Below are 22,701 nucleotides of genomic sequence, written 5' to 3'. Positions count from 1 at the left end.
ACATATTTGCATTGAAATATATACATAAAATAATTTCAATGCAGATTTTCTCAACAGCATCTATATTTGCAACATCTTGTTGTGTTGGTTAGTTACGCAGGTGGCTTGGCGATACATGTGTGTCTGCTGTGTCACACAAGCAGCTTACTGTTTCAGTCCTCAGCTGGTGATGCTGTCTGTGTACAGAGGTCAAAGGTCTGAGTAAGTTTCATTTCAGCCTGCCAGCACAGAGAGCAACGCCCCATCAGCAGCCCTACATGACACAAGAGGATCAAATGAAGGATTGTTGTCATTTAGAGACGTACACCATCCAGTTAAAGTCTTTTGTTTAAGCTGCGGCACACACTGAGTGATGAAAAAGTTTAGAAGAAAGACTGAGAGACACATATAGCAGTGGAAACAAATTTAAAAATGAGTCATTATGGTAAAAAAAAATGCTTCCTCAAATACTCAGACCTATTTCACTTTTTGCGGTAGTACGACTACAATGCTCAACGTCATCCGTTGGAAATTTGTTGCAGCCCGACAAAAAGTACTGCATAATTGACAAGTGAAAAGAAGAGGATGAGTGTTTTCTTTTTTGTGTTCAAGCTTCTGTCCTCTGCCTCTGAATAAATCTGAAGTCTCTGTCGTTGTGGACAGCCCACGTGTGAATAGTTTAGTCTTACATTGTACAAGTTTTCAATGGGGTTTTTTTTGTGAGAGAATCTGTAAACAAACAGCATCACAATTTGGTTTTGCAAAAATATGACTAAGATGTGGATGTTATTTTTATTTGTAAAAAACCTTTTCTATTTTACTTGTCATCGACTACATAAAATGACAAAGTAATGCACTGCAATGTGTATCTGCAATGCGACAATACATGGAAAACTTCATGGGATATTAATAATATTGTTCAGTAAGTGTACCATTAAAACCCAAAAAGTCACACGCTAGCCTCCACTACGGTGCAGTTATCCTTAACGAGAGTGAAATCACCGTCTCTTAAAGAAAACACACACTGTTTTATAGGATCCATCAGAGCTACGTTCAAAGCAAACATCCAGCAGAACAACAGGATGGTATGCTTACCACTTCCTCCTCCAGTTTGCTTCACTTCCTCTATTAATGGTTTTATGTACTATGAGCTGGACACAAATACATGCAAATACACAAACAGGCACGTATGTAGAGGGATGAATACACATATAGCATTTGAGTCAAGTTTAAATTTCATGTTGCAGATAAAAAATTATTTTTTTTCTCCCAGAAACTTAGAAATACATCCGGTAATTTAATAAGGGTAAACTTTTAAGGATGGCTTGTACAAGATTTTCAAAGTTTGATCACATTAAGTTAAAATACTTTGGCTCCATGGTATCTTGGTGTTACCAATGCAAAATGAAGCAAAACTGAGTGAGTTCAATTATAGCAGCAACTATTATTTATTGCTATGGTTAAAAAATAGATAATATTTACTAGTGCATAGTTATTATTTTGATTTAGATACATAGACAAAGCAAAAATATAGAGTAGTTTTCACGTGAATGCAGTGGCGCAAAAAGTGGGTATGCAGGGTATGCAACGCATAGGGGCGCAGCACCAGAGGGGGCGCCAAAACCCCGTCTGGAGGGGGCGGCGCGCCGATGATGTTTTCCCGTACACTTCTGCGCGCCTTACGCTCCTTCACCTCGCGCACATAACGAGGTAAATGTAACGAGTTTTACCCTTCACGTATCGTCGCTTCGGGGGTGGCTGAGTGAGCCTCGCTCCTTCACCCTGACGTTCCTTCCCTCGGTCGGGGAGAGGGGGGGGCGACGATCTATGTTTTTGCATCCACCTCAATAATGTGTAGTTGCGCCACTGCGTGAATGTGTTTATTTGTATGATTATCATACCATTTTGCCATTATGCTCGTTGGAAGTAGAGCTTCGCATGCAAGATGTAACTCAATGAAATTAAAGATCTACATATTTTAGGCTGTGTCTAAAATGGAGATGATTAACTTTTTGACAATCTAATACTTTAAAAAAAGATGAATAAAACAGGACATGTTTTTCATAACGCGAGGAGTTGCTACGTATTCTTTCTGTGATTAATTTGGCTAATGCCAACTTTGCTAAAGAGTGGAGTAACATTATTATGGCTCCTTTAGCTGCTGCTCTGCTGTATGTTTACATGCTATCAGGCGGTGTTGTTTTTGTCCTGTGGTCTTCAAGTACGCCATCAACATCAATATTAAATCGAGAGAGGCTAGCTGAGGCACTGCTTTGTTACAATTTTATTCAGTGCCCTGACGTGTGAGGCACAATTTTGAGTGCGAACGTGCGATTGGAGCGTGGACAACAAAAACAAATTCAAGAATTCAATTATCGCTCAGCGCAGTGCATCGACTGGGGCAACAGTAGCAAGGCTGAGGTGTCTAACGTCATGTCACCACGTCTCTATCACCTCAGGAGTGACAGGGAGGCCAGCTGAGGATGGACTCTTTTAGCCGTGTTCCTACAGCCTGTCGCACCCTCCCCTCTCCTCCCATTATTCCCCCACACCCGGCCTCCTACAAGCAGCTTTTGTTCAGCCTAAAAGGGTCTGGATGCACCCCTTTAACTTTGATTTCCATTTCTCATTGTCCGCCCGTTGACGGGGAGTGTGACTCCATCTGTGCCTGCCTTGCGTGGTGCCACCCTTTCAATAGACATATGCTCCACATGTGAGAGCCCGAAACCTGCAGAAGAATGGCGCGGAGGGAATAATGATATACAAGACGGGGGCCCCCACCACCACCTCATAGACCAAGCGAGCCACTGTGGAGGGGAGGAGAGAAAATACTCTATTCATTAATTTATTGTGTGGCCCTTAAAACCCCACAGCCTTTTTATGTATATTCAAGAGCGCAGAAGATACGGCACAAAAGCCCCCTCTGAACTGATGCCGTTTTAAATTGCGGTCAAGCTGCTTCGCTCGCCTCCTCAACTGTGCTCGAAAATGTGCGTGTGTGTTTTGCGCGGAGGGGAACGCAGCTTGCCGTGCCACTGGTCACAATGGGAACGCCGTTGAACAATTGATAACTGTTAACCGAGGTGTCGGCCCGGGTCAGTTTTGACTTGGAAATGTGCAATATGCTGTGAAAACAAGGCCCTATGTTCACCCCCGCGCCCCGACTTCAGATCTTATCGCCACATGTGATAACACCACTTAAGATCTCATACAGTAACACATATTAAGTCATTTCCCTCTGCAAACAAGCTGAAGAGGAATAAAGTGAAACTTGGTACTAAGTCATTATTAGTTGGGGGATTTTTATCTTCAAGTCCAAGTTTGATTTTTAAACTTTTTTCTCCCCATGTTAGAGTCCCCCCCCCCCAAAACCTAATTTAGCAACAAGGCGAATGGAGGAGGCATAGCTCATGGCTTCCATTCCACTTCATTCATTTACTTTTCCATTCATTGCCTCTTTCTCCCCGTCCATCAACCTTATCCTAATCTCTCTCTTTATCCCATTCCCGCTACCCTTATTTCAACACCCATGGGGTCCCACTGCTTCCACTCTCACCCTCACCCCACCTCTCACTGCTCCTCCTGTTCAGTTATAAGGCTCTATCGATTACAAGGCTGTCGTACAAAACGACCTAATGGAGGGTCAGCTTTAATGTGAGAGGCGGGGTTGGCCTTGTCTTTAAACACCCCTTCTTCCCCTCTCTCCTCCTGTGTACCCTCGCTCCCTCCTACTGGGCTCCACCTTGTCCCTCTTATGCCGTTTCCATTGGAGAGCGGGAGTCCGTGAAAAATCAACAGCGGAGCCATCCATACCCCCACTCCCCACCCTCCACCACTCCCTTTACAAGGCCCACCGCCGGCTGCAGCGATCGCCCATGTGCGAGGGTATTTAGTGGGGGCCCGAAAGCTGAAAACAGAAGCGCCTGGATCAAATGTGCGTATGTGTGTGTGTTGGGGGAGGAGGGCATCGTGGGTGGAGGGAGTGACGGAACAGAAGGAGCCCTCTCAGGAGGGGTGCTGAGGCCCTGGCTCGTTTTATAGACTCCCCTGAAAGAACGTGATTACAGATCATTATCCAATTGAAGCAGATTGATGGGCCGGGGTCAAAGTAATATAGCTCATAGTTGCCGAGCAAGAAGGGAGGGGTGATAGGAGAGGACTGCGAGGAAATTGGCGCGAGGTGCAAGGGGGGGGACAGCGGGGGTGCGGACAGGGTGAAGATGGTATAATGACCGGATTGTCAGCACCAAATGCAGTATGAGGAGGGGGAGAGGAGGCGGAGGAAGACCCAAAGTTGTCAAATGAAAGACTGGGCTCTTTCTTTATCAGGAGCGGCTTGTAGTACAACAAGTGCTGATGGAGAGGAGAGATGCTGGATTGGCCTCGTCACTCCAGAGGGGAAATAAAGAGATCTTTATGAGGAGAATTTGTCCAGGGTCTCTCGGTTGAGTGTCTTCTCATAAGTTGTACAAACCCCTGTTGACACTCTCACTCTTCTTTTCAAGAAGATTGTTGCTTTGTCAAAAACAGTATACCTAAATTGTTTTAGTAATCAAAGGCGATACTGCCCTGGATATTTGGCAAAAATCCGATTTTTCATTCCATTTGGACAAACAGTGGAGCTGTTTATATATATATATATATATATATATATATATATATAAAACATTTTTTTCTTTATTTTCCTCTCATCAGTCTGGCTTTATCCTGACCACAAGTTTCTATTAAGCTTGCAGTATAAACCCAAAATGTATATGAATGAAAGAAAAAGCACACCATCTTTTGTAAACATTTAGCCAAGCACAGCTTTAGTCATTCCAAATATCTATGAATGTTATATTTTGAGGGAATGTAATTTCTACTCCCAAGTCTAAAGTCTCAATAATTTGTAGAATCTAAAAGAATTTATAGAAGCTTTGTTTTTTTGTCCAGAAACAGACGATTAAAACTTTTCTGAATAGCTGGAGTCTGCAAGTTATTTAGAAATGCTGCCCTACACCTTTCTAGGTGTGTTTTATATCATTGCATATAATTTCTGGCATTTTAAGGTTTGTAAATATATTCTAATACTATAATTTCCAAAACTGAATGTATAAACTGCAGTTATTTATTTTTTTCTTTAACTAAAACTGCCTCTAGAGATAACATAATCTAATAAACATACAAATAGAGAACCAAGCAAAACCTTTGTATAATTACAGTAAGGTTACAGAATCAGCATATTATCTCTAAAGGTTATTTTTCTTAGAAATTATCTAACTGAAGGAAGACTTGTCCTAAGATGTCCATGAAGTGATGAGGAAAGATAATTAGTAACTTACATGTCAGCAAAGAAATTTTAAAGACTTTTTGTCTATAAAAAACTCATTTAATATTCCAATTCCATCTTATAACAATACATATTTTGCCAGCAATAAAGATCCTTATTTCCCAATTCTTTCTGTCTGAGTCTTTTTCTACGAATAAGTTGAACAATAGCAGCAACCCAGCAGCAGAGTTAGTCACCGAATAGCTATGGTGTTGAAATTCTTTGATGGTATATTTCAAAATCCATCATGCGCGTCCAATTGCAGCAAACATTGCTCACACTCAAATTCATTCATGCAGGAAAATCACGCTAACATACCAAAAGCTGGTATGTAATGGTCCTCCGTGTCACACCCGTGAATCTGATGCATTCATTAATGGTTAGTTAGCAGGATCTCGGTTTTGTGGATGGTGCCAGTGGACTGGAGACTCGTGACAGGGAATGTCTTCATCTACAATGCGAGGCTTATGGCCGACAGTTCTGAGGCTGAATAGTCTTTTGACATTGGTTCTGACAAAGTGTGTCTTAATTTTAGTTCCTTTCAAGCTTTGCAGATGTTGAAAATGAAAAAAAAAAAAAAAAAGCTCTTTGAAGACAGGACGGGCATGTTTTAGATCAAGCTTGACATTTTGCTTTTTCACTTCGGATATTTCAAACAAAACGGATCCTAAATGATGCAGAATTTGAGGAGTTTAATCAGTCCTGACAGATGCACATGCTGCCCGCCTGCACTCGACATGCAGGAACTGGCACACGGTGATTAAGGCAACTGTGCATGAGCATAAAAGGACAAATCCTAAAGGTTTACAACTTTGCACTGTACATCCTATGTGTAATTATTGGATTGATGAATAATGCGCTCGTCGCCACTTCAAAAGCCTCATAAAAAAGGAAGACACTGTGTAACCCTGTAAAGCTTTACGTATTTCCTTTTTCTTTCTTTTCTAAAGCTCAGAAGGGATTAAAAATTGCAGTCATATGTATTCAGAAACAGTGTGCACAACTATTTCAGTATACACTGAAATGTGCTCGACCATGAATAATATGTCATATCAGGTGTCCATGTTTATGAACTTACCAACTTTATTTAGAGATTGTTGACTGATGAAAGCAATTTAACATGAAGTATTCCTTCCTTCAGGAGTTTATCTGACACTGAGCAGACTGACATGATTACTAACTCTGAGTAGTTGGCGTTTGGATGGATTTATAAATGTGCGTGCATAGTAAGGCGTTTCAAAGAATGAACATCATATGTCTGACTACTGCAATTCATATTCATGGTTTTTCTCTTTCATCCGTACAAACAGCATTCAAAGAATTGTAATCTCTTTCCAGGTGATGCCTGTCTCCATTTGGTAAAGAAATATGACAGCACAGTTAGCTTAATGCAACACATGGCCATAAATGAGATATGTACAGAGATCAGCAAGCCATAGCTTTATGGTAGCATCAGAAAAATGGTAAATAAAACTGAGACATGAGGCAATTTATATTATTTAAAACAGAAAATTAAATTATTCCAACTGAAGTCAAAAAGTATCGGGTCTATAGCAGTTAACGTTATCGCTAACGTGTATTAAATTTTGTTTTTGACACATAGATGTAAATATTTAAGAATAATTTAAGAATATGTATTTTAGGTAAAGATGCATGTTATTTGTATTTATGTAAATATTTTATGTATGTTAATATTGCATTCTTTAAAGGCCAACTGTGCCATTTGAAGAAGCTGTTAGTTGTGTTCAGCTGCCTGCTATTGTAAGTCTGTAAGTCAGTTCATGGAGCATTACTTCAGGTGGAAGTAGAGCGATGGTGTGAGTTTTTTATACATTTTTCTAGTAACAAGCACTTAGCCATATTTTTATGGTTCAGTTATATTTAGAAACATTCAAGAAAAAAGGTCAACAATTGTAATTGTGAATAAGTAATGGTAACAATAAACATGAGACAAAACGATCTTCTTTGATTTGGCTGGAAAAGCTGCTACCAATAGCACAGATAACAACAAAGACACCAGTTGCATAATTAATAGTGTTTATTTCACACGATTATTTTATACTGGAGGCTTATGAAAAATTGCTAAGGCAAGGCTGAGAGTCGACACGTATTACCATGTATTTTTCAGTAATGCAACCAAGATGGCAAAATTAAATTCAGGCATTTCTCAGGAGAGCCAAAATGTAGCAACCTCCATTCCAGGTTTTTGCCTGTTGATATGAGTATTTACACGTGGCAAAAGGTCTCCCTTTGTTGCTGTTGCTGGATATTTAGAGATGAAAGGAAAAACTGCACTAATACAATCTCTCCATTTCTCTTTTTTTTTTTTTTTTTTGTAGCTGCTTCATCCGTGAAGGTTCCCAGGGAGGCTGATGCCTTTTCCAGAAGGCAACAGGCAGGTTACACTGAGGACAGGTCATGCAAGGAAATATGTTGGATTGAATCATTCTGTATCAGTACAGCTGATCTTTGACGAAAATTGTCTAAATCAGTCATATTGAAACTCAGCTTGTATTCTGGCAGTCAGGACTGTAAAGTTCAGAGGTTGAAATGGGGGAAAACAGATAACAAACCTATCTAGGCTCTCAACCCAATGCATAACCTGAATAGTATAACGGGATTGTGCTCTCAGAATCTAATTTATGGGGTAAACATGCAATTGCCTGTTGACACATATGGCAAATCAGACATTCACATGACCACAACTAAATGCGGAGATGGATGTGGTGAAAACGACTGGCTGAAGTTCAAGCCGAGCGTCAGACAGGAGATGAAAGCGTATTTAAATGCATCTGAACGTCACGTTATCGTCGGAGCCAGACGGGTAGGTCGAGGTATTTCAGAAACTGCTGATCTCTTAGCATTTTAACATGCAGGTGTCTTCCAGGTTTACAAGGAATCTTCTGAAATGGAGAAGGCTGCGTAGATGAAAATGTCTTTTTGATGTCAGAAGAGAATGGGAAGTCTGGTTCCAGGTGGTAGAAAGGCAACCGTAGCTCAAATAAGTAGCTTTCACAGCCAAAGTATTTGGAAATACGCGACACATTAAAGCTTGAAGCAGATGGGCTACAGCAGCAGAACATGGATCCGTTGTGTCTAGTACATGGTACCAAAATATCTGATACCTTACTGAATCTATACAGCAAATAAGTCAATTTGGAATATGAGAGGCATTTTCAGGATGTACCTAATAAAGTGGCCAATGAGAGCATGTTCTATATTCGTCAGAACCAAAGACAGACGAAACTAAATGAAACGAAAAGCCTACTTCTCCACCAGTCCCTGTCCTTTCCAGGTAGAACAAAGTTAGACACACGAAAACGCTCAAACACAAAGTTAGTTAGCCTGGTAAGTCAATTAAACCATCGCGTAAACAAGTTCCCTTTGAAGACATCACAAACTGTAGCTACAGCTCTGCGACCTGCATGCTAAACCCAGTTACAGGCAAGAGATGAGGCCCTGACTCCCTCTGCGTTACACTTAGTCAGATAATTGGAAAATGCGAGGGCATTAACTCCAACGGGATTAAGAGGGGGAATTAAATATGTTAATCCCCAAAATAGGTAAATAGCCTTAGTGATACAATAACCAATTTCTAGGGTTTTCCTCCCCCGAGGACACGTCTGCCTTTGAACGCAACCCGCTCGCTCGCACGCAAGCGCCCCTGAGTTTGAGCAAAAAAAATCGCAAGCAAACTACTCGCTTCTACAGGCTCAGACACAAAACATGGAGACGCGACTGGCACGTCGAGAGATGGAGTGCGTGGCGTTTGAGAAAGTTCTCCAAGGTCATGCCTGTGGCGTCATGTGGCCCGACGCCTGACTCCTGAACCTGTTCTCCCAGGTCTGCTTCTTTGTTCCAGAGATCATTACCTCTGTCGCTGCGCTCCCCTCCTGAGACCGCTTTGTCGCCATGTGTTCATCTGCCTTGTAATTATAGCACGGTCCTGGATGTCATGGTTTAGGGACTCTGCTTGGGTGTGAGTGAATGTGTGCGTGCGCCAGGGGACCGAACAAATGCGCAAGACGTGCAGCAAAATGTCAGGTTTTCATTTGGAAGCATGTAAGGTATTACTGCAAGCACACTGGTTAAATTGGAGTATGCGTTTCTGGGAGAACGCATCCTCAATTGAGTATGTTTCATTATTTCTCTCTCTGAGCAGCAGTGATGCCTTTTGGAGTTTGGAGGTCCATTATGTTCCTATCAGAGACATGAAGCAATGGCATAAAAAGAACATATTCATAACAGTGATGCACAGCACAAATCCAGAGTGTTGGGTTACATTGGCTTTTTTTTTTTTTTTTTTTTTTGGCACAAAATCACCCTAAAGTTCCCAGCTGAGTTCAAAGTATATTTATATGCACAATTACTGAAGTACAATTTCTGATGGAACTGAAGCGTGGCAAAAGAAAACCTCGAGGTCAATTGCTGATTGCCTGTGAGAAACCTTATTTTTATGTCTGCATCCAAAGATGAATGTCTTACAGCGGAAGAGGAAATAATACGAAAAGCTGACTCTGAAACAGAGAAGTCAGTCAGTCATGAATGCAAGGCAGTAATTCACCAGTCAAATTCAATAAATCCTTTTTTTTTTTTTTCCCAGGATATCCTATGCCACTTAACGCAAATTCCCCTTTTTTCCTTTGCTGCTCTTTTTCTTCCCCACTCTGCAGTTTGGCCGCAATGGCGCTATGGTGGCATAGATACTCTAATTATGCAACACAAAACCCTTAATTTGCTCTCAACAATATTCACAATTGGGCCCAACCTGCTGAGGCCACCTTTGTATAATGGGGAAAGGAGGCGTAATCATAACAGGGCTCTACAGATCACCGCTGACGCTCTATTTGAGGGATTACACATAACCGTTCCAAAGAAGTAGCAAACACATCGCTTGAAAGTTTCTGATTCGGAAAGAAATGGGAATTTAAAGCGCACACACCCACAATCAGGAAAGCTTTTTTTTTTCTTTTTTTTTTTCCTTTCTTCAGCTGAATGATAAACCACACACAAGCAGTCCAAGCTGTACTTATCAGTGATTAAGTATTCTAATTTTAGCCCAGAGAGGAATTAAAGATAAGAAGTTAACCAGCAGAACTCACTTCAATAGATTTAAAGACAGTCAAACTGCGCCACATCTAAAGTGTCTTAACTCAGTTTGTCATTCAGTAAAACCAGATGAGTTGTGTTAACGCATCCGTGCAGAAGCACTGCTATGTTTTGTGTGTGTGTGCGTGTGTGTGTGTTTTTCATTAATTAATCAGAATCAATATTTACAAATGTACAAGTATCACAGAGATATTATGATGACTCTACCGCCCGTTGCTGTGCTAGACAGTTAGCAGGAAAAGACTCTTAACACTTTCTCCCACTTAAAAACGACTTCTGCTGTTTGAAAATGTGTCCAGTCACAAAAAAAAGAACATATTTGGAAACAAGAGGAGAGAGACAAATCACCCTGACACTGCTTTATAACACGTGGTAAACTACATGCTGCAGCCAAGTGCAGGATAGCTACCAGAACAGACAGCATGACTCATTAACCAGCTAAGGTCAGACTCATAGACTGCCAGTGTTACTGTTCACAGAGCGGCAACAGCAAATGGGAAACTCTGTGCAATAAGTTACTGAATTTAACATGTGTTCATCCTGTATTTCTTCTTAAGTCTGTATGGAAATTGTAACATTTTATAGGTGACAATGTCATAACAGTGATAATCAATATGCTATGTTATTGTCTGGCTAAGTAACTACAGCACGGTCCAAGATAATAGGATCTCGAAAACTGCAACTAGCTTAGTATGTATTGTTTATTATGTATTTATAGAATATCGAAATAATAGTAATTCTAAGACGGAACCTCAATGTAATGGGTAATATCATATTTTGGTAGAAACTTTGGTAGCAACTTTAATTTCTGACTGAGATAATAATAAAAAAAAAGATTCAACCCTGCTGTGTTGTGAAACTTTTTACTTTAAAGTAACAGTAAAATTCTCATCATGTCCTTTTCTTAGTTTTGTGATATGAAGATAACGACACTGAGGAGTGTTTGTTTTGTTTTTGTTTTTTTCAACTTTTAAAATAGTAGTGAACTGTATTTTTGGCAGTTAGTGCATTTGGAAGAAATATTTGTTTGTTCCACCAATAATAGAAAAAAATAATAATGTCAAAACCGATTCCCCCCCACCCCCCGTTCTCCCCCATGATACTCTCAGTCCAGTTGCTCACCATGGAACAAATTGCTTCACCTTTAACAAACTTTTAGTAGGTTCACAAAACGAGTCTCCTGGCCACTGATGTGGGTTGAGGGGCATTAATTTAGAGAAACAAGCACAGGCTAAATAAAGGCTGTCTGGTTGCTGTCCTAACAGGAAATGCTATGCAGGAGACCAGTGAGGGAGGTGGGAGGTGAGGGGGTGAGGGTGGGGGGCAGTCTGGGGAAAGGCTATCTGTTCTTAAAGAGGGTGAGGGGTGAAGGAATGGCGAGAGGAAACAATTATGACCTCATTTAATAGCCCCCCACCCCCTAAACCACCACAACCGCCACCTTCTTCTCTCGGCTCCCAGCCGGAGAACGGAAAGGAATGCCCCGTTTCCAAACCACAAGTCACCTCTGAACATGCGAGCATTTGGCCTAAGTGCTTCCTGTTGCAATAAAAATGTATGTCAAGTATGTGAACCGAGATTCCTCTCTGCGTAAAGCCTGTGGTGCGAGCGAGCGCGCGTGTGCGCATGCGTTCACACCGCAGTACTCTGGTTTGGAATCGTCCAAAGGAGAAATTAGTAAGTTATAAACTCCACTGCCAAAGCTCCAACCCAGCTGTGTGATTAAAACCAAGCTCGGCTGTGCGGAGAGCATTTGTGTGAGCGTGTGTGGGGGTGTGTGTGTGTTTTTTTGTTTTTTTGGTGAGAGAGACTGGCATTGTGAGACGGTTTAGGGTTTCTGCACGATACAAAGCCCATTCCGTTCTGGTGTCGCACTCACGATAAGAGTTTGGGAAGTCGTCACATGGAGATCGCCACAGGCACAAATGTGCAAAAGGGGGCTCCAAGTGCTAATTTTATTCATTTACCTCCCTCTCTGGATAATTGTTTCTGTCAACCAGCGACGGCTTGATAAAGGATTTCACGCTGCTGAAAACAGTTACACGGCTACTTTGGAAGGTGATCGCCAGAGATGATTATATTTATCACCTGCTTTAATATCCATATAGTGGTGTAAATTGATTCATTCTCTGAGGATTTCTGCCACAGAAGGCAAGACGTAAAGAGGTCTGCATCTGACATTTGACATGCAAAATACAACAAAAAAAATATCTACACTTAACGGCACAGACTTACAGTAAGAACTCTCTCATTTGTAGGCCTGTCACAATGAAACATTTTGCTGGACAGTAAGTCATCCCAGAAGACAAATCATTAATACTGTTGTTTTGAGGCAATTTCAAAGTAATATGATGGCAATGGCATAATCATGCACAACCATTTAACACTGGAACACTGGTGGATATCTTAAATAATAAATCAACAAAACAACTGAAACAAAATGGATACTGGAATCTGTAAACAAAATAGTCCTTTAAAAAAGAGCCTATAGTTGACACCAACTTTTTGCCATCCAGTTTTTGGTGGAACGCGAGAAAAAGAAACAATCGATGCAAATGAAAATGATCAAACTTGCTTTAACTTACCATGCGATTGAGTGATATTGACTATTGTGAAGGGCTTAATCGTATGTCGCCATGTTGTTACTTTTTGGATGATACGAAACATTTCACTTACCTTTCGCTCCCTTAAAAATAATACAAGTCAGAAATAATGGTGTGTTTATTCCTAGACCTGTGTTTTTTTATCCCAAAGTTCAAAAGCATGCTGTACTGCCTCCACTGAGAAAAGATAGTTGTTGTTTTTTGGTCTCTTTGTGGAACATCCTTTCTTCCCGCTCATCAAAGGAAGAAGAACATATCAAAACATGTTTGCATTTTTTTCCCTCCCCGCTTTATTGCCATTGTAATAATACTGCATATTAGTCTATACCTTAAACTTGCAGCTATTAAATGTGTTTTTATTGGAGAATAGAGTGTATTCTAAGCACTCCTCACTTCTCAGGCCCCTCTGGTCCCCACAAAGTCCTGCAGAGGAGCTGGTGGCGATTGTCGAAGATCAGGAGGAGGTGAGCTGGTGCGCTGGACAGCCATTCCCCTCTCTGAATGGAATGAATGGTATGGGGCAGGAGTGAGCATTCATGCATGCTATTCTACATCCCTAACCCCTTGTCTCATTCACTGCACAGCCTTGAAGTTTTCCTTGTTTTTTTTTTGTTTTTTTTTTTACGTGCAACAGCAAAGGGGGAATCAAGCAATAAAAAAAGGTGAGAAGAGAGTAACATTTCAGAGAGAAGATAAAATGGAAAAAAAAAAAGAAAGAAAACACGAGAGTACGAGGCAGACTGCAGAATGGAAAGAATTAAGATTTAGAGGCAGGATTCCAGTCGCAGGGCCACTGGAGATGAAGAGCAGCGCAGCGTAAAATAGGAGAGAGCAGCAGCTGAACCAGAAAGAACCCAGGCTGCTCATTACAAAGGCCTGGCCCTGACTTCTCCCCTTTGACTAACTGTAACGCACACTCACGGACACACGCGTCCGAGGGGACGCGGTGCACGAGGAAAACGAAAAATAAAGAGGAACTCGCACACTTCTTCCTGCAACGTATGTTTGCATACGTTGCAGGAAGAACGTTGCTTGTTACTTTTTTTTTTTTACTATTCTTCTATAGAAGAATAGTAATAAAAAAAAAAGTGGGAAGAGGAAGTATCATGTCTTATTTGGTTATGCTTCTTTTGTATCGTGACAGATGATGCAACTTTGATCATTTATACTCGAGTGTTTTCCTTTTATTTGTGCGGCTTCCTGACAATGAATGGACTAGGAGGGTATTATTTAAGAGCAGGAAGAAGTGAAAAGACCTTGACAGGATAATCGTGGATTATATCAGACAGAATGAACCCAGAGCATCGATTCCCTAAAGCAGAATTGTATGCCTTTGCAACATATACTTCAATGTTTTAGACTTCATTATTAGAGTATTATTAGAGTACCATCCGTCAAAGACTGTTGACACACCATGCAGACAATGACTTCATTAGTGGTACCAAATGAAGTGACTAACAATGTGTCACTTCACCGCAATTTACAACTTTGGAGTTTTATTCTGTAAACACACGTAAGATGAGCGTTAGCACCGGTTTTACTCCCATATGGGAGAAGTCAATATTAAAAAGAAAAATAGAGATGTAACTAGAAAGGCAAGGACAATATGCTCCTCAGATTTTCTTTTACAAGTTCTCAAAAGACTTTTTTTCTTTTTCTTTTTCTTATTTGTTACCCAGTTCAAACAGAAGAAGCTGGAAGCTGGTGCGGCGCTAGTCCCTGTTAATCCCCCACCTCTCGGCTCGCCGAGACATATTCTGTGAAATACTGCCATCTCTTGGAATTAAAAATGAGGAGTTTCATAGGAAAGGACTCTGAGCGGCTCAGACCATCAGACTCAAACTCTGCTGAACGCTGAAGACATGATGAATTTATGGGCTGATGTCATGAGTTGTACATGAAAAGGTTTTGTTTTTTTAGTTCCTGACTAAATGAATTGGCAGGGAGGAACTTAAAACACACAAAGATCTGTGCTTGATCAGAAACAGATTAAAATAAAACAAAATGTCACAAAATTAGGGCTGAATACCTAAGCCTAATTTTAGGGAAGCACCAATCAGTTTTACAGTTTTCAATTTGTCTTTCACGATTGATGATCAAGCAGTTCAAATAATGGAAAAAAATATATATATGATTGTTTTCCCCTTATTTACTAAAGGCTCAACACTTTGAGCTTCAGAAACATCTGATAAAGTGCATGTGTTGTGATAAATCCATGGGTATTATCTTGAAATTGTGTCTGATTTTGTTGGATTTAAAATGATTTTCCTGTCTGCACTACAGTTTCCATAGAAATAAATCAGAATCAGCCTTTCAGATCAATCAGGAAAAGGCTGATCGGTGCTTCTCCACACATGCTCATACACAACGAATCAGTTTGTTTTGTATGGTGTTATTTTAGGCAACCATCTCCTCCAATTTGCCAGAAAGTCTTCACTAAACATTTGATCTCACTTACAAAACGGATTTGAATAAAAACCAAGATTACGGTTTTATGTCTGAGGAAGGAAATGACTTTTTCCTCGGAGGCTGCCTCAAATCCAACCTCGTGCAGAAAGACATGAAAACGCCAGGCGAGTAGAATAAAGTGAAAAACCCATTTCACTCCAGCAGCAACGCGAACGACCTGCTTACAGTAGACTCATCCGTACAGTTGCTGAACACAGAAACACAAACCGCGGCAGCCAGTCGGGATGCGGAGGTGCGGTTCAGCACGTCGGAAGACTTATTCAGCAGGTTTCTGAGTGGCTTCTGTGGAGAGATGAAAAGCCGTGAATTTTGTCTTGCGCGTCTGAGATGCGCCGATAAAAGGGGGACATCTTTAGAGAGGAGAGCGAGAGAGAGAGAGAGAGCGAGAGAGAGAGCTCCTCTCGCTGCTTCACAGCAAAGCCGGGGCTGTAATTCAATACTCCCCAGTCAGTGCTTTGCAGCTTTTTCTGTTGTGTTTCACAGAATGTATTTCCAGCATGGAACAGGTTGTTCATCACAAGGTCTGTTGATCTTAAACACACACACTGAGCCGGGAACTTTGAAGTGTGAAAATAAACATTTTCACCCAACCACTAATCTCTCTCTCTCTCCCTCTCTAGCTCGCTCTCCGTCTCTCACTGGCCTCAGCCATTTTAACGTGAGCTTCATTTACAACTTTCATTTCAATTTGTCCTGCTACTCCATTTGTTATTGCAGCGGAACCGGCGTCGAGGCCTCTGGTTAGTGAAAATGTCAGATTCTTTGATTTGATTTTATAGGATTTCAGCGGGGACCCAGGGGCCCGTGTGGCACCGGCCCCCTGTTCGTTGTGAGCGGACCGACTACTGTTTGCATTTAAACATCCATTTGAGCAGGATTTCCCAAGAGGATTCATTTGTTGCACTGAGGGGTCAATTACCTCTCAACGCCCCATTCAGAATAAAAAAAAAAAAGAAAAAAACTGCAATTAAACAGATTGTTCCTGTTTAGCTTAGAAGTAGGATGAAGGTGCCTGGCTGAGGTCAGCGTTTCAATTAGGCACTATTTAAGAGCAATAACAAACAGTTTATTTGCCAAATGGCTCTTGCAAACATAGTGACGGGCAAGGTTCTTTTTTTTTTTCACTCTCGGCTGCTTTGTGTCACAAATCTCCCTCTATTGAGGTTTCTATGACTCTTATTTCCCCCCCTCTCAACCTGTCCCTGATGCTTTATCCACCTCCTGCGCAGTATCTTTGCCGCACGCTAAGTAAATACGTGCTCTTTATGCCTCTCGTTGCCTTTCAATATTTGGCAGCGTGGCAGCGGGGGATCAAAATGTGTGTGCCTGCTAAATGTCAGTGGGTAAAGAGGGGTTGAGTTTAGAGAGGCACACACCATGAAGCACCTGCTGTAAAGCGAGCAGCGGGAGAGGAAGTCTCATCTCGGTTTGATCCCAAATGGAAAAGGCTATGAGCGCCATGTCGACATCAGCGGCAGCCCCTCGTACTCTCCACCCTCCCTTACTCAAGTTGAGCTTCAGCTTAACCCCGTTCAACAGATGACTGTGGAATGCCTTACATAGCTTGGCGGGAACACCGTCACAGGTTCTGATGGAAAACTTTGCATTTCCACGATTTTTCAATTTTGAGTCGATCTCGGTGCTTTAAAGTTGATTTTTTCACTTACCACTTTTAGTGTTTGTTTTTGTAGGATTTTTTTTTTTTTATCCAGTAGCTTGAGTCCACACACAGTCCACTGTAGCTGTAATTAAAGGACTGATGGTAAAAATAAGCATTGACACGATCCTTCTGCCAGTTGCAGAGTTGCTAAATCTAGCAGCAGGAGGACGAGGAGTTAGGAGGCAAAACAGACTTCAGAACGTAATGGTAGGATAAACGAAAGCACTCAACAACTCTATGGATACACTCAGGTGTAAAATTGTCTTAAAAGATGCTTTATTGGGCGAAAATGTCTTGGTCACTTTAATTTATTAAGCCTTTCTGTCATGAATTATGTGTGGAGGTTAAAGTGTGTGTACAGGAAAGATTCAGAGAACGGATACCAAACAGCACAATAAGATGTGAGTTTAATAGTAAAGATAAATTAGGTGAAAAATATGTAATAGTGACATTTTTCAGACAGTTTTAACAACTTTTATTGAGTGAGAGCTGCTAGCTTAAACTGTACATCCTTTTGTCTGCAGCATTGCACTGTAAAAAGTCATAACTTGTGTCAAAGTCTTCCAACACACTGCCAACATGTCAAATGTTTTAAATACATTTCAAGATAGACTTTTAAAGACAAAAAGTGAAAATGAAGCAAATGAAGAGAAGTTTTAAAAATATTATCTGAAATAATTACGTTTTTCATTTCTTTTCCTTCGACTGTCACTGGTGTTCTTAATAAAGGCATTTACCACAGCTGGTTGTAGATTTGTTGTTGTTTATAACATTGAATAAGAGTTGGATCTGAAGCGATCTGAGCATGACGATTCATTGGAGGAACTTCTGGCCTTAAGGTACTGAAAGGAAAAAGACAGGAAGCCCCGAGGAGCCTCTGCAGGCCATCTTCCCTTACCCCTTTACCTCATCCCCCCTTTTCGCTTCTTGGCCTTTGTCTTTGCTTGGCGACAACGTGTGTGTGCGTGTGTGTGTGCGTGTTTGAGGTTGCATCTGCATCCTGTCGTTGCTGCCTGTCCCCGGCTGCGCCGTCGGAGGCAGCTGATGCTATCTCATGGCAGCGTTGTGGCAGCCCCTGCTGCGAATAATCAAAGGCAGCTGTTTGGAAAATACCAGAGATGCCTAATAGGAAGCACTGATGGCCTGGATTCACTCTTTACCCAACAAGCCTGCATCATATCAATTATAATTATCAGCATGAAGACTTTATTCCTCCTTTTGTCTGCAGCGTTGTACTGGAATTTGCAACGACAAGACAGACTTTACAAGAAGGCACTATGTTTTTTTTTCTTCTTTCTCAAAAGTGACTTTCTTCTCTTTTGTCTGAATGTATTTTTAGCATGATTACGGCTAATCATTCCTGCAGTACGACTTATATCTTTAAGTGTTTGTGGGGTAAAAATGAAGAGGAAAAGAGCTATTATTTCTGTTATTTGGACTGTGCAACTAGGCAGCTTTCGGGGGTTTGATTGTGTTTTGTTTGAGCGAGTTAGTTAATGAACGCCAATCGCTGGATGCTGGTACTTCTCGGCTCATATCTGATGATCTGGGGGTCCCAGCAGATCTTGGCCAAACACGGGCCGAGGCAGAAACAAATCTGTCTGTCAGTAAGGGGTTAGGAGTCCTAATTAGGGGTCCTGACTCTCTGTCCTCAGCTCCAAGTCAAGCATCAGCTCCCCCTGATTGGTACAAATCTCGTTTTTCTAAGCCCGAAAAGTTCGCAGGGAGGGTCAGCAGCTCGCCCTGGTGGTGATTTGCTTATACCTTTAAAAGGACATTGATTATGTAATTAGGCAGAGGGCCAGAGGGAGGGGTTAGGCTGCAGAGTTCCTTTGATAAGTGGTGGGAACGACTGTGCAGCCAAAGTGTCATATTGGAGCAGGATATTCAGAGTCTTTGCTGTAAAAAGACAACATTTTATCAAGTATTTTTGGTTTAGGTCCTGGTGCAAATATCTTAATGCACTTAAAATAAGATAAAACTAACTTATAGCCCACCTTTCAGCAACATGCAGGAGATTGTTTTCAGTAAATAATTCCTTATTTTTGGAATAAAAAACAAAAAAACAAAACAAGAGTTCCGCTGGAAAATTATTTCACAACAAGAAATAATTTCCCACGTTACAAATGAAATAATTTATTAGATCTAGTCCACTTTTCTTCAATATGAAGGAATTATTTACTTAAAACCAGCTTCTATGTCTGGCAGAAAAGTTACTTGCATGTTAGTACACTTCACATAATACAAAACTAAGACAGAAACCAGCAAAAAATACTAGAAAATACTAGATAAGATTATGTTTTTGCACTGTTTGCAATTTAGAGATTCTTGCTGAAAGACACTGAATATGAGGAATGCAAGACCCTAAAAAAAAAAACACTCAATTCTTCACTGTTGACGTCTTGATTTAAATGTGTGGTTTTTTTTCGTCTGTAAAAATGCTAAATAACTTGTTTAATTAGCGTACAAGTTCTTTTTCTTGAAACAAGAAGAATTTTTAGGACTCGGTTGATAAGAGCACTTTTCCTAACAGATCGTTGCTCCATTGACTCAGACTAACAACATTATGTTTACAAGCAGGGTACTATAGACGGCTCGCTTTTGCACAACAACATCATGAAGTTCATGGTGTTAAAGATCAACCCGGTGATCAAATGAAACTGTATTCAGGTGTGAGTGAAGTCAGGAAACAAACGTCTGAGGGTTTAATTTCACACTGAACTTCAAAGCATCGTGGGATTTGCGTTAGAGCAACTTGAACCATATCATGCCCCTTCTTCGCCCATGTTTTAAAGGTGAAAGGGTGAAATAAACGGCCACAGCTTCTTGCAAATTAGGCCCACCATTTTTGGATCCACTTAAAAACGCTAAGTTGCTGTTTTAGAAAACGCCAGCTGCTTGCCCCCCCCCCGACCCCCGCTGCCCCTCTCCCACTGCTGTCCGTTTGTCTGTGCAGGTTATGGATGGTCTGGACCACGAACACTTGCAGAGAGCAGAGGCCACATGCACAAAATCAAAATAAACTGCAGGGGGAAGGAAGTGGTTAACATTAACAAGGATCCAATAAGAAGATTAAATGTAAAACGCAGGACCTGGTAATGGATGGCTTTCTAACTGCGTATGTGTGTGAAAGTATATGCTCGGGGTCCGTGTAGGTGAATGTGACTGTAACAGTGTGTGTGTGTGTGTGTGCGTGTGTATGCGTGTGTGTGTTATAAATATGTGCTCTGTGTGGACATAATTGCTCCCAGACCTGGAGCATAACTCTGCAGCTTGATTAGCAAATGTCTTCACTGTAAATAGCTGCCACTAATCATGTAACACTGAGGCTATTAGCATAAATTGGAAGAATACGATTGAGCAAATGAAGAAAAAAAAAAAGAAAGAAAACCAGGTTTATCTGTGAAACGTGGAGACAGTGATGTGCCTGTGGTTTTAAAATAATTCACAAATGGCTGCACATCTCTTTATCCTTATCAAGTGTAACCTGGAAATGGTGAGGTTATCAGAATGGCCTACTGCTGCTATGTTCTTGTTGTCATTATTGGCTTAACATGATGGAAGGGGAAGATTAGAGTAAATCTTGATGGTTCATTTCCTTATCCACCCGCCAAGCTCAGCATCTGAAGACAAGACTGTGACTCCAGCTGCCGTCCTGTAGCGCAGCAGAGCTGAACATTTGGTTCATGTCCAAAAGGCAAAGGCAAATACAAAAATGAAGCAAGCTGAACCTAAGCCAAACTTGATCTTGAGTGATGATACTGTAAAAGTTATTTTTATTTGAACTGTGGTAAAAGTGTACTTATAAAAAGAAAAGTAAAGATTAAGAAATAAGTAAATGTTGATGTTCTGACTGGAGAACATATGGCCTTGAGATGACTAAATAGTCTCTTTTTGTCAATATTTACCTTGACATCAAACTCTAAATAGAGCATTAGGCAAGGCAAGTTGATTTATGTAGCACATTTCAGCAACAGGCAATTCAAAATGCTTTTACGTTATAAAAACAAAACGACAACCAAATGTAAAGATCAAAGTCATCAAAAGTCATCCTCATATGCTGACGGTGATCATCATATGAGGATGATTAGTATCGGTTCCAGTTACTGTTAATCACAGGTAACTAAACAAATGGGATGTTGGCCTTGATTTGAAGAAACTCAGGATTCCACATGATTTGCAGTTTTTTTTGTTACCCCCCCCACCCCCCTGTTTTGTTTTTTCTTTTTTCACAGATTCTTTGATATCTAAAATATTCAAAGAAAAATAGAACTTCGGAAACTGAAATACTTTGGCACAGTGCTGCTTGACACACCGCTGGATATCGTTTGTGAAGCAGCCAATCCAGGACCACCATTCATTTTGCTTGTTGCTGATTGGTTGTACCCGTAAGGGCGGAGATAAGGAATGCCATGTTAGCTTTTGCGTTAGGGCTAATCCGGTTTCCACTGCGTGTTCATACAAACTAAGGCGTCTGAATGATTAAAATAAGCAGGTTTAAACGTTTGTAGAGAGGAATCCAATTATTGTCTAACAGCAAATACCAGCAGTCTATTGTATCTCAAAAAATACAAAACGTTTGATTGCAACAACTTGTGGAAATTATTTTATTCCTTGAATTCTTAAGATATTACAATAAAAATTATGTAACATTGATTAAAATGATTTTCTAAAGTATTGCTCTAAATTCATCAAAATGTACAGATGTTTTGTTTTCTAGAGATTTGTTCTTTTTATATTAAAATTTGTAATATTTTCTTGCGTTTTTTCTTCCCCTCTTTTGCCCAGGGGTTTTATCGGAGTTCATCAGTTTATCTTTAAAACAACATCTCCCCTTAACTGAACACCAAAAGCTTTAATGCTTCTGTTGTAGCAGATTACAAATAAATTGTCTGTGTTGCCCAATGTAAACAAAATGCTTTTCACTTCTCATAAACAGCCACATAGCATGCTATTGCATTGCCTTTCACATGCTGCCATTCTCAGTGTTGTGTTGGGGTGACAGAAGCCCAAGGCAAAGTTAGAAAGCACTAAATATATGCTGTTATGGTTAATAGATTGAACAAAATCCAAGACGCTCAGAGATTATCTTTTGAGCGGCTGTCAAGAAGAACAAAGGATGCCATCGCCGTTCTTGGATACTCTAAACCCGAACACCTTGGCGTGGAGAGAAGAAAAAAAACAAAAAAAACGGAGATATAGGGAATCAGGGAAAATGAAGTTAAAAATAAATATAGGATAAAGATCACCTAAGGGTGAGGCGGGTGGATTTAAGCAAGTGTTAATTCCACCAAGCATGCGCTGCCTCTTTACTGCACCACCTATATAATAGGGTAGTCGGCGTCTGCAGCGCGGTACGTTGCGTGTGAGGGTGCGGGTAGTAGTCGGGAATGTGAATGGTTTTTCAATAACTGTATCAATACGCAGTAATCCAGCACTCTGAGAAGTTGCAAACTGAAGTGTGCATCTGATTATTTTCATGCTTGACAGACAGCGTAGACTCAGTATAAAAGCTGATACAAATCGAACAGAGAAAATCTCCATTTTGAGAGGTGAATAGTGCTGTGTGGGTG

This window comes from Poecilia reticulata, chromosome 20 (genome assembly GCF_904066995.2).
Source record: "Poecilia reticulata chromosome 20, P_reticulata-male-v2, whole genome shotgun sequence".
NCBI lineage: Eukaryota > Metazoa > Chordata > Actinopteri > Cyprinodontiformes > Poeciliidae > Poecilia > Poecilia reticulata.
The sequence above is the reverse complement of the archived record's forward strand: the minus strand, read 5'-3'. Positions refer to the sequence as shown.